General features: G+C 49.1%; 1 protein-coding gene across 1 annotated transcript in view; it reads right to left on the bottom strand.

Moving 5' to 3' along the window:
* LOC311231824 (voltage-dependent calcium channel gamma-4 subunit-like) overlaps positions 1–12,919 on the bottom strand; it is a gene marked incomplete at both ends in the record, with an annotated part of 90,955 nt that overhangs the window by 25,071 nt on the left and 52,965 nt on the right. The window lies entirely within an intron of this gene.

Genomic DNA, 12,919 nt, shown 5'->3' with positions numbered 1-12,919 from the left:
CCCTACTCTGTCTCCTGCTCAGCCATCCTACTGTCTCAATAAAGAACCTTGTCTCCTGTGTCTCCTCTACTCTGTCTCCCTCTCAGCCTTCCTACTGTCTCAATAAAGAACCTTCTCTCCTGTGTCTCCCCTACTCTGTCTCCCTCTCATCCTTCCTACTGTCTTAATAAATAACCTTCTCTCCTGTGTCTACTTTACTCTGTCTCCCTCTCAGTCTTCCTACTGTCTCAATAAAGAACCTTCTCTCCTGTGTCTCCTTTACTCTGTCTCCCTGTCAGCCTTCCTACTGTCTCACTAAAGAACCTTCTCTCCTGTGTCTCCTCTACTCTGTCTCCCTCTCAGCCTTCCTATTGTCTCAATAAAGACCCTTCTCTCCTGTGTCTCCTCTACTCTGTCTCCCTTTCAGCCTTCCTACTGTCTCAATAAATAACCTTCTCTCATGTGTCTCCCCTACTCTGTCTCCCTCTCAGCCTTCCTACTGTCTCAATAAAGACCCTTCTCTCCTGTGTCTCCCCTACTCTGTCTCCCTCTCAGCCTTCCTACTGTCTCACTAAAGAACCTTCTCTCCTGTGTCTCCCTCTCAGCCTTCCTACTGTCTCAATAAAGACCCTTCTCTCCTGTGTCTCCCTCTCAGCCTTCCTACTGTCTCAATAAAGACCCTTCTCTCCTGTGTCTCCCTCTCAGCCTTCCTACTGTCTCAATAAAGACCCTTCTCTCCTGTGTCTCCCCTATTCTGTCTCCCTCTCAGCTTTCCTACTGTCTCAATAAAGAACCTTCTCTCCTGTGTCTCTCCTACTCTGTCTCCCTCTCAGCCTTCCTACTGTCTCAATAAATAACCTTCTCTACTGTGTCTCCTCTACTCTGTCTCCCTCTCAGCCTTCCTACTGTCTCAATAAAGACCGTTCTCTCCTGTGTCTCCCCTACTCTGTCTCCCTCTCAGCTTTCCTACTGTCTCAATAAAGAACCTTCTCTCCTGTGTCTCTCCTACTCTGTCTCCCTCTCAGCCTTCCTACTGTCTCAATAAATAACCTTCTCTCATGTGTCTCCCCTACTCTGTCTCCCTCTCAGCCTTCCTACTGTCTCAATAAATAACCTTCTCCTCTGTGTCTCCCCTACTCTGTCTCCCTCTCAGCCTTCCTACTGTCTCAATAAAGAACCTTCTCTCCTGTGTCTCCCCTACTCTGTCTCCCTCTCAGCCTTCCTACTCTCTCACTAAAGAACCTTCTCTCCTGTGTCTCCCTCTCAGCCTTCCTACTGTCTCAATAAAGAACCTTCTCTCCTGTGTCTCCCCTACTCTGTCTCCTGCTCAGCCATCCTACTGTCTCAATAAAGAACCTTCTCTCCTGTGTCTCCTCTACTCTGTCTCCCTCTCAGCCTTCCTACTGTCTCAATAAAGAACCTTCTCTCCTGTGTCTCCCCTACTCTGTCTCCCTCTCAGCCTTCCTACTGTCTCAATAAAGAACCTTCTCTCCTGTGTCTCCTCTACTCTGTCTCCATCTCTGCCTTCCTACTGTCTCAATAAAGAACCTTCTCTCCTGTGTCTCCCCTACTCTGTCTCCCTCTCAGCCTTCCTACTCTCTCACTAAAGAACCTTCTCTCCTGTGTCTCCTCTACTCTGTCTCCCTCTCAGCCATCCTACTGTCTCAATAAAGAACCTTCTCTCCTGTGTCTCCCCTACTCTGTCTCCCTCTGAGCCTTCCTACTGTCTCAATAAAGAACCTTCTCTCCTGTGTCTCCCCTACTCTGTCTCCCTCTCAGCCTTCCTACTGTCTCAATAAAGAACCTCCTCTCCTGTGTCTCCCCTACTCTGTCTCCCTCTCAGCCATCCTACTGTCTCAATAAAGAGCCTTCTCTCCTGTGTCTCCTCTACTCTGTCTCCCTCTCAGCCTTCCTACTGTCTCAATAAAGAACCTTCTCTCCTGTGTCTCCCCTACTCTGTCTCCTGCTCAGCCATCCTACTGTCTCAATAAAGAACCTTCTCTCCTGTGTCTCCTCTACTCTGTCTCCCTCTGTCCTCCTACTGTCTCAATAAAGAACCTTCTCTCATGTGTCTCCCCTACTCTGTCTCTCTCTCAGCCGTCCTACTGTCTCAATAAAGAACCTTCTCTCCTGTGTCTCCTCTACTCTGTCTCCCTCTCAGCCTTCCTACTGTCTCAATAAAGAACCTTCTCTCCTGTGTCTCCCCTACTCTGTCTCCATCTGAGCCTTCCTACTGTCTCAATAAAGAACCTTCTCTCCTGTGTCTCCCCTACTCTGTCTCCCTCTCAGCCTTCCTACTGTCTCAATAAAGAACCTCCTCTCCTGTGTCTCCCCTACTCTGTCTCCCTCTCAGCCATCCTACTGTCTCAATAAAGAGCCTTCTCTCCTGTGTCTCCTCTACTCTGTCTCCCTCTCAGCCTTCCTACTGTCTCAATAAAGAACCTTCTCTCCTGTGTCTCCCCTACTCTGTCTCCTGCTCAGCCATCCTACTGTCTCAATAAAGAACCTTCTCTCCTGTGTCTCCTCTACTCTGTCTCCCTCTCAGCCTTCCTACTATCTCAATAAAGAACCTTCTCTCCTGTGTCTCCCCTACTCTGTCTCCCTCTCAGCCTTCCTACTGTCTCAATAAAGAACCTTCTCTCCTGTGTCTCCTCTACTCTGTCTCCTCCCAGCCTTCCTACTGTCTCAATAAAGAACCTTCTCTCCTGTGTCTCCTCTACTCTGTCTCCCTCTCAGCCTTCCTACTGTCTCAATAAAGAACCTTCTCTCCTGTATCTCCTCTACTCTCTCTCCCTCTCAGCCTTCATACTGTCTCAATAAAGAACCTTCTCTCCTGTGTCTCCCCTACTCTGTCTCCCTCTCAGCCTTCCTACTGTCTCAATAAAGAACCTTCTCTCCTGTGTCTCCTCTACTCTGTCTCCCTCTCAGCCTTCCTACTGTCTCAATAAAGAACCTTCTCTCCTGTGTCTCCTCTACTCTGTCTCCCTCTCAGCCTTCCTACTGTCTCAATAAAGAGCCTTCTCTCCTGTGTCTCCCCTACTCTGTCTCCCTCTCAGCCTTACTACTGTCTCAATAAAGAACCTTCTCTCCTGTGTCTCTCCTACTCTGTCTCTCTCTCAGCCTTCCTACTGTCTCAATAAAGAACCTTCTCTCCTGTGTCTCCTCTACTCTGTCTCCTCTCAGCCTTCCTACTGTCTCAATAAAGAACCTTCTCTCCTGTGTCTCCTCTACTCTGTCTCCCTCTCAGCCTTCCTACTGTCTCAATAAAGACCCCTCTCCTGTGTCTCCTCTACTCTGTCTCCCTCTCAGCCTTCCTACTGTCTCAATAAAGAACCTTCTCTCCTGTGTCTCCCCTACTCTGTCTCCCTCTCAGCCTTCCTACTGTCTCAATAAAGAACCTTCTCTCATGTGTCTCCCCTACTCTGTCTCCCTCTCAGCCTTCCTACTGTCTCAATAAAGAACCTTCTCTCCTGTGTCTCCCCTACTCTGTCTCCCTCTCAGCCTTCCTACTGTGTCAATAAAGAACCTTCTCTCTTGTGTCTCCCCTACTCTGTCTCCCTCTCAGCCTTCCTACTGTCTCAATAAAGAACCTTTTCTCCTGTGTCTCCTCTACTCTGTCTCCCTCTCAGCCTTCCTACTGTCTCAATAAAGAACCTTCTCTCCTGTGTCTCACCTACTCTGTCTCCCTCTCAGCCTTCCTACTGTCTCAATAAAGAACCTCCTCTCCTGTGTCTCCCCTACTCTGTCTCCCTCTCAGCCATCCTACTGTCTCAATAAAGAGCCTTCTCTCCTGTGTCTCCTCTACTCTGTCTCCCTCTCAGCCTTCCTACTGTCTCAATAAAGAACCTTCTCTCCTGTGTCTCCCCTACTCTGTCTCCTGCTCAGCCATCCTACTGTCTCAATAAAGAACCTTCTCTCCTGTGTCTCCCCTACTCTGTCTCCCTCTCAGCCTTCCTACTGTCTCAATAAAGAACCTTCTCTCCTGTGTCTCCTCTACTCTGTCTCCTCTCAGCCTTCCTACTGTCTCAATAAAGAACCTTCTCTCCTGTGTCTCCCCTACTCTGTCTCCCTCTCAGCCTTCCTACTGTCTCAATAAAGAACCTTCTCTCCTGTGTCTCCTCTACTCTGTCTCCCTCTCAGCCTTCCTACTGTCTCAATAAAGAACCTTCTCTCCTGTATCTCCTCTACTCTCTCTCCCTCTCAGCCTTCATACTGTCTCAATAAAGAACCTTCTCTCCTGTGTCTCCCCTACTCTGTCTCCCTCTCAGCCTTCCTACTGTCTCAATAAAGAACCTTCTCTCCTGTGTCTCCTCTACTCTGTCTCCCTCTCAGCCTTCCTACTGTCTCAATAAAGAACCTTCTCTCCTGTGTCTCCCCTACTCTGTCTCCCTCTCAGCCTTCCTACTGTCTCAATAAAGAGCCTTCTCTCCTGTGTCTCCCCTACTCTGTCTCCCTCTCAGCCTTCCTACTGTCTCAATAAAGAACCTTCTCTCCTGTGTCTCCCCTACTCTGTCTCCCTCTCAGCCTTCCTACTGTCTCAATAAAGAACCTTCTCTCATGTGTCTCCCCTACTCTGTCTCCCTCTCAGCCTTCCTACTGTCTCAATAAAGAACCTTCTCTCCTGTGTCTCCCCTACTCTGTCTCCCTCTCAGCCTTCCTACTGTGTCAATAAAGAACCTTCTCTCCTGTGTCTCCCCTACTCTGTCTCCCTCTCAGCCTTCCTACTGTCTCAATAAAGAACCTTTTCTCCTGTGTCTCCTCTACTCTGTCTCCCTCTCAGCCTTCCTACTGTCTCAATAAAGAACCTTCTCTCCTGTGTCTCACCTACTCTGTCTCCCTCTCAGCCTTCCTACTGTCTCAATAAAGAACCTCCTCTCCTGTGTCTCCCCTACTCTGTCTCCCTCTCAGCCATCCTACTGTCTCAATAAAGAGCCTTCTCTCCTGTGTCTCCTCTACTCTGTCTCCCTCTCAGCCTTCCTACTGTCTCAATAAAGAACCTTCTCTCCTGTGTCTCCCCTACTCTGTCTCCTGCTCAGCCATCCTACTGTCTCAATAAAGAACCTTCTCTCCTGTGTCTCCCCTACTCTGTCTCCCTCTCAGCCTTCCTACTGTCTCAATAAAGAACCTTCTCTCCTGTGTCTCCTCTACTCTGTCTCCTCTCAGCCTTCCTACTGTCTCAATAAAGAACCTTCTCTCCTGTGTCTCCTCTACTCTGTCTCCCTCTCAGCCTTCCTACTGTCTCAATAAAGAACCTTCTCTCCTGTATCTCCTCTACTCTCTCTCCCTCTCAGCCTTCATACTGTCTCAATAAAGAACCTTCTCTCCTGTGTCTCCCCTACTCTGTCTCCCTCTCAGCCTTCCTACTGTCTCAATAAAGAACCTTCTCTCCTGTGTCTCCTCTACTCTGTCTCCCTCTCAGCCTTCCTACTGTCTCAATAAAGAACCTTCTCTCCTGTGTCTCCCCTACTCTGTCTCCCTCTCAGCCTTCCTACTGTCTCAATAAAGAGCCTTCTCTCCTGTGTCTCCCCTACTCTGTCTCCCTCTCAGCCTTCCTACTGTCTCAATAAAGAACCTTCTCTCCTGTGTCTCTCCTACTCTGTCTCTCTCTCAGCCTTCCTACTGTCTCAATAAAGAACATTCTCTCCTGTGTCTCTCCTACTCTGTCTCTCTCTCAGCCTTCCTACTGTCTCAATAAAGAACCTTCTCTCCTGTGTCTCCTCTACTCTGTCTCCCTCTCAGCCTTCCTACTGTCTCAATAAAGAACCTTCTCTCCTGTGTCTCCTCTACTCTGTCTCCCTCTCAGCCTTCCTACTGTCTCAATAAAGACCCCTCTCTCCTGTGTCTCCTCTACTCTGTCTCCCTCTCAGCCTTCCTACTGTCTCAATAAAGAAACTTCTCTGCTGTGTCTCCCCTACTCTGTCTCCCTCTCAGCCTTCCTACTGTCTCAATAAAGAGCCTTCTCTCCTGTGTCTCTCCTACTCTGTCTCCCTCTCAGCCTTCCTACTGTCTCAATAAAGAACCTTCTCTCCTGTGTCTCCCCTACTCTGTCTCCCTCTCAGCCTTCCTACTGTCTCAATAAAGAACCTTCTCTCCTGTGTCTCCCCTACTCTGTCTCCCTCTGTCCTCCTACTGTCTCAATAAAGAACCTTCTCTCCTGTGTCTCCCCTACTCTGTCTCCCTCTCAGCCTTCCTACTGTCTCAATAAAGACCCTTCTCTCCTGTGTCTCCTCTACTCTGTCTCCCTCTCAGCCTTCCTACTGTCTCAATAAAGCACATTCTCTCCTGTGTCTCTCCTACTCTGTCTCCCTCTCAGCCTTCCTACTGTCTCAATAAAGAAACTTCTCTCCTGTGTCTCCCCTACTCTGTCTCCCTCTCAGCCTTCCTACTGTCTCAATAAAGAACCTTCTCTCCTGTGTCTCCCCTACTCTGTCTCCCTCTCAGCCTTCCTACTGTCTCAATAAAGAACCTTCTCTCCTGTGTCTCCCCTACTCTGTCTCCCTCTCAGCCTTCCTACTGTCTCAATAAAGAACCTTCTCTCCTGTGTCTCCCCTACTCTGTCTCCCTCTGTCCTCCTACTGTCTCAATAAAGAACCTTCTATCCTGTGTCTCCCCTACTCTGTCTCCCTCTCAGCCTTCCTACTGTCTCAATAAAGACCCTTCTCTCCTGTGTCTCCTCTACTCTGTCTCCCTCTCAGCCTTCCTACTGTCTCAATAAAGCACCTTCTCTCCTGTGTCTCTCCTACTCTGTCTCCCTCTCAGCCTTCCTACTGTCTCAATAAAGAACCTTCTCTCCTGTGTCTCCCCTACTCTGTCTCCCTCTCAGCCTTCCTACTGTCTCAATAAAGAACCTTCTCTCCTGTGTCTCCCCTACTCTGTCTCCCTCTCAGCCTTCCTACTGTCTCAATAAAGAACCTTCTCTCCTGTGTCTCCCCTACTCTGTCTCCCTCTCAGCCTTCCTACTGTCTCAATAAAGAACCTTCTCTCCTGTGTCTCCCCTACTCTGTCTCCCTCTCTCAGCCTTCCTACTGTCTCAATAAAGAGCCTTCTCTCCTGTGTCTCTCCTACTCTGTCTCCCTCTCAGCCTTCCTACTGTCTCAATAAAGAGCCATCTCTCCTGTGTCTCTCCTACTCTGTCTCCCTCTCAGCCTTCCTACTGTCTCAATAAAGAACCTTCTCTCCTGTATCTCCTCTACTCTCTCTCCCTCTCAGCCTTCATACTGTCTCAATAAAGAACCTTCTCTCCTGTGTCTCCCCTACTCTGTCTCCCTCTCAGCCTTCCTACTGTCTCAATAAAGAACCTTCTCTCCTGTGTCTCCTCTACTCTGTCTCCCTCTCAGCCTTCCTACTGTCTCAATAAAGAACCTTCTCTCCTGTGTCTCCTCTACTCTGTCTCCCTCTCAGCCTTCCTACTGTCTCAATAAAGAGCCTTCTCTCCTGTGTCTCCCCTACTCTGTCTCCCTCTCAGCCTTACTACTGTCTCAATAAAGAACCTTCTCTCCTGTGTCTCTCCTACTCTGTCTCTCTCTCAGCCTTCCTACTGTCTCAATAAAGAACCTTCTCTCCTGTGTCTCCTCTACTCTGTCTCCTCTCAGCCTTCCTACTGTCTCAATAAAGAACCTTCTCTCCTGTGTCTCCTCTACTCTGTCTCCCTCTCAGCCTTCCTACTGTCTCAATAAAGACCCCTCTCTCCTGTGTCTCCTCTACTCTGTCTCCCTCTCAGCCTTCCTACTGTCTCAATAAAGAACCTTCTCTCCTGTGTCTCCCCTACTCTGTCTCCCTCTCAGCCTTCCTACTGTCTCAATAAAGAACCTTCTCTCATGTGTCTCCCCTACTCTGTCTCCCTCTCAGCCTTCCTACTGTCTCAATAAAGAACCTTCTCTCCTGTGTCTCCCCTACTCTGTCTCCCTCTCAGCCTTCCTACTGTGTCAATAAAGAACCTTCTCTCTTGTGTCTCCCCTACTCTGTCTCCCTCTCAGCCTTCCTACTGTCTCAATAAAGAACCTTTTCTCCTGTGTCTCCTCTACTCTGTCTCCCTCTCAGCCTTCCTACTGTCTCAATAAAGAACCTTCTCTCCTGTGTCTCACCTACTCTGTCTCCCTCTCAGCCTTCCTACTGTCTCAATAAAGAACCTCCTCTCCTGTGTCTCCCCTACTCTGTCTCCCTCTCAGCCATCCTACTGTCTCAATAAAGAGCCTTCTCTCCTGTGTCTCCTCTACTCTGTCTCCCTCTCAGCCTTCCTACTGTCTCAATAAAGAACCTTCTCTCCTGTGTCTCCCCTACTCTGTCTCCTGCTCAGCCATCCTACTGTCTCAATAAAGAACCTTCTCTCCTGTGTCTCCCCTACTCTGTCTCCCTCTCAGCCTTCCTACTGTCTCAATAAAGAACCTTCTCTCCTGTGTCTCCTCTACTCTGTCTCCTCTCAGCCTTCCTACTGTCTCAATAAAGAACCTTCTCTCCTGTGTCTCCCCTACTCTGTCTCCCTCTCAGCCTTCCTACTGTCTCAATAAAGAACCTTCTCTCCTGTGTCTCCTCTACTCTGTCTCCCTCTCAGCCTTCCTACTGTCTCAATAAAGAACCTTCTCTCCTGTATCTCCTCTACTCTCTCTCCCTCTCAGCCTTCATACTGTCTCAATAAAGAACCTTCTCTCCTGTGTCTCCCCTACTCTGTCTCCCTCTCAGCCTTCCTACTGTCTCAATAAAGAACCTTCTCTCCTGTGTCTCCTCTACTCTGTCTCCCTCTCAGCCTTCCTACTGTCTCAATAAAGAACCTTCTCTCCTGTGTCTCCCCTACTCTGTCTCCCTCTCAGCCTTCCTACTGTCTCAATAAAGAGCCTTCTCTCCTGTGTCTCCCCTACTCTGTCTCCCTCTCAGCCTTCCTACTGTCTCAATAAAGAACCTTCTCTCCTGTGTCTCCCCTACTCTGTCTCCCTCTCAGCCTTCCTACTGTCTCAATAAAGAACCTTCTCTCATGTGTCTCCCCTACTCTGTCTCCCTCTCAGCCTTCCTACTGTCTCAATAAAGAACCTTCTCTCCTGTGTCTCCCCTACTCTGTCTCCCTCTCAGCCTTCCTACTGTGTCAATAAAGAACCTTCTCTCCTGTGTCTCCCCTACTCTGTCTCCCTCTCAGCCTTCCTACTGTCTCAATAAAGAACCTTTTCTCCTGTGTCTCCTCTACTCTGTCTCCCTCTCAGCCTTCCTACTGTCTCAATAAAGAACCTTCTCTCCTGTGTCTCACCTACTCTGTCTCCCTCTCAGCCTTCCTACTGTCTCAATAAAGAACCTCCTCTCCTGTGTCTCCCCTACTCTGTCTCCCTCTCAGCCATCCTACTGTCTCAATAAAGAGCCTTCTCTCCTGTGTCTCCTCTACTCTGTCTCCCTCTCAGCCTTCCTACTGTCTCAATAAAGAACCTTCTCTCCTGTGTCTCCCCTACTCTGTCTCCTGCTCAGCCATCCTACTGTCTCAATAAAGAACCTTCTCTCCTGTGTCTCCCCTACTCTGTCTCCCTCTCAGCCTTCCTACTGTCTCAATAAAGAACCTTCTCTCCTGTGTCTCCTCTACTCTGTCTCCTCTCAGCCTTCCTACTGTCTCAATAAAGAACCTTCTCTCTTGTGTCTCCTCTACTCTGTCTCCCTCTCAGCCTTCCTACTGTCTCAATAAAGAACCTTCTCTCCTGTATCTCCTCTACTCTCTCTCCCTCTCAGCCTTCATACTGTCTCAATAAAGAACCTTCTCTCCTGTGTCTCCCCTACTCTGTCTCCCTCTCAGCCTTCCTACTGTCTCAATAAAGAACCTTCTCTCCTGTGTCTCCTCTACTCTGTCTCCCTCTCAGCCTTCCTACTGTCTCAATAAAGAACCTTCTCTCCTGTGTCTCCCCTACTCTGTCTCCCTCTCAGCCTTCCTACTGTCTCAATAAAGAGCCTTCTCTCCTGTGTCTCCCCTACTCTGTCTCCCTCTCAGCCTTCCTACTGTCTCAATAAAGAACCTTCTCTCCTGTGTCTCTCCTACTCTGTCTCTCTCTCAGCCTTCCTACTGTCTCAATAAAGAACATTCTCTCCTGTGTCTCTCCTACTCTGTCTCTCTCTCAGCCTTCCTACTGTCTCAATAAAGAACCTTCTCTCCTGTGTCTCCTCTACTCTGTCTCCCTCTCAGCCTTCCTACTGTCTCAATAAAGAACCTTCTCTCCTGTGTCTCCTCTACTCTGTCTCCCTCTCAGCCTTCCTACTGTCTCAATAAAGACCCCTCTCTCCTGTGTCTCCTCTACTCTGTCTCCCTCTCAGCCTTCCTACTGTCTCAATAAAGAAACTTCTCTGCTGTGTCTCCCCTACTCTGTCTCCCTCTCAGCCTTCCTACTGTCTCAATAAAGAGCCTTCTCTCCTGTGTCTCTCCTACTCTGTCTCCCTCTCAGCCTTCCTACTGTCTCAATAAAGAACCTTCTCTCCTGTGTCTCCCCTACTCTGTCTCCCTCTCAGCCTTCCTACTGTCTCAATAAAGAACCTTCTCTCCTGTGTCTCCCCTACTCTGTCTCCCTCTGTCCTCCTACTGTCTCAATAAAGAACCTTCTCTCCTGTGTCTACCCTACTCTGTCTCCCTCTCAGCCTTCCTACTGTCTCAATAAAGACCCTTCTCTCCTGTGTCTCCTCTACTCTGTCTCCCTCTCAGCCTTCCTACTGTCTCAATAAAGCACCTTCTCTCCTGTGTCTCTCCTACTCTGTCTCCCTCTCAGCCTTCCTACTGTCTCAATAAAGAAACTTCTCTCCTGTGTCTCCCCTACTCTGTCTCCCTCTCAGCCTTCCTACTGTCTCAATAAAGAACCTTCTCTCCTGTGTCTCCCCTACTCTGTCTCCCTCTCAGCCTTCCTACTGTCTCAATAAAGAACCTTCTCTCCTGTGTCTCCCCTACTCTGTCTCCCTCTCAGCCTTCCTACTGTCTCAATAAAGAACCTTCTCTCCTGTGTCTCCCCTACTCTGTCTCCCTCTGTCCTCCTACTGTCTCAATAAAGAACCTTCTCTCCTGTGTCTCCCCTACTCTGTCTCCCTCTCAGCCTTCCTACTGTCTCAATAAAGACCCTTCTCTCCTGTGTCTCCTCTACTCTGTCTCCCTCTCAGCCTTCCTACTGTCTCAATAAAGCACCTTCTCTCCTGTGTCTCTCCTACTCTGTCTCCCTCTCAGCCTTCCTACTGTCTCAATAAAGAACCTTCTCTCCTGTGTCTCCCCTACTCTGTCTCCCTCTCAGCCTTCCTACTGTCTCAATAAAGAACCTTCTCTCCTGTGTCTCCCCTACTCTGTCTCCCTCTCAGCCTTCCTACTGTCTCAATAAAGAACCTTCTCTCCTGTGTCTCCCCTACTCTGTCTCCCTCTCAGCCTTCCTACTGTCTCAATAAAGAACCTTCTCTCCTGTGTCTCCCCTACTCTGTCTCCCTCTCTCAGCCTTCCTACTGTCTCAATGAAGAGCCTTCTCTCCTGTGTCTCTCCTACTCTGTCTCCCTCTCAGCCTTCCTACTGTCTCAATAAAGAGCCTTCTCTCCTGTGTCTCTCCTACTCTGTCTCCCTCTCAGCCTTCCTACTGTCTCAATAAAGAACCTTCTCTCCTGTGTCTCCCCTACTCTGTCTCCCTCTCTCAGCCTTCCTACTGTCTCAATAAAGAGCCTTCTCTCCTGTGTCTCCTCTACTCTGTCTCCCTCTCAGCCTTCCTACTGTCTCAATAAAGAACCTTCTCTCCTGTGTCTCCTCTACTCTGTCTCCCTCTCAGCCGTCCTACTGTCTCAGTAAAGAACCTTCTCTCCTGTGTCTCCTCTACTCTGTCTCCCTCTCAGCCTTCCTACTGTCTCAATAAAGAACCTTCTCTCCTGTGTCTCCTCTACTCTGTCTCCCTCTCAGCCTTCCTACTGTCTCAATAAAGAACCTTCTCTCCTGTGTCTCCTCTACTCTGTCTCCCTCTCAGCCTTCCTACTGTCTCAATAAAGAACCTTCTCTCCTGTGTCTCCTCTACTCTCTCTCCCTCTCAGCCTTCCTACTGTCTCAATAAAGAACCTTCTCTCCTGTGTCTCTCCTACTCTGTCTCACTCTCAGCCTTCCTACTGTCTCAATAAAGACCCTTCTCTCCTGTGTCTCCTCTACTCTGTCTCCCTCTCAGCCTTCCTAGTGACTCAATAAAGAACCTTCTCTCCTGTGTCTCCTCTACTCTGTCTCCTTCTTAGCCTTCCTACTGTCTCAATAAAGAACCTTCTCTCCTGTGTCTCCCCTACTCTGTCTCCCTCTCAGCCTTCCTACTGTCTCAATAAAGAACCTTCTCTCCTGTGTCTCCCCTACTCTGTCTCCCTCTCAGCCTTCCTACTGTCTCACTAAAGAACCTTCTCTCCTGTGTCTCTCCTACTCTGTCTCCCTCTCAGCCTTCCTACTGTCTCAATAAAGAACCTTCTCTTGTGTGTCTCCTCTACTCTGTCTCCCTCTCAGCCTTCCTACTGTCTCAATAAAGAACCTTCTCTCCTGTGTCTCCTCTACTCTGTCTCCCTCTCAGCCTTCCTACTGTCTCAATAAAGAACCTTCTCTCCTGTGTCTCTCCTACTCTGTCTCCCTCTCAGCCTTCCTACTGTCTCAATAAAGAACCTTCTCTCGTGTGTCTCCTCTACTCTGTCTCCCTCTCAGCCTTCCTACTGTCTCAATAAAGAACCTTCTCTCTTGTGTCTCCTCTCCTCTGTCTCCCTCTCAGCCTTCCTACTGTCTCAATAAAGAACCTTCTCTCCTGTGTCTCCTCTCCTCTGTCTCCCTCTCAGCCTTCCTACTGTCTCAATAAAGAACCTTCTCTCCTGTGTCTCCTCTACTCTGTCTCCCTCTCAGCCTTCCTACTGTCTCAATAAAGACCCTTCTCTCCTGTGTCTCCTCTACTCTGTCTCCCTCTCAGCCTTCCTACTGTCTCAATAAAGACCCTTCTCTCCTGTG

This window comes from Notolepis coatsorum, assembly GCF_963971535.1.
Source record: "Notolepis coatsorum genome assembly, chromosome: 7".
Taxonomy (NCBI): domain Eukaryota; kingdom Metazoa; phylum Chordata; class Actinopteri; order Aulopiformes; family Paralepididae; genus Notolepis; species Notolepis coatsorum.
Note: the sequence above shows the minus strand (reverse complement) of the source record. Positions and strands in the feature narration are given on the sequence as shown.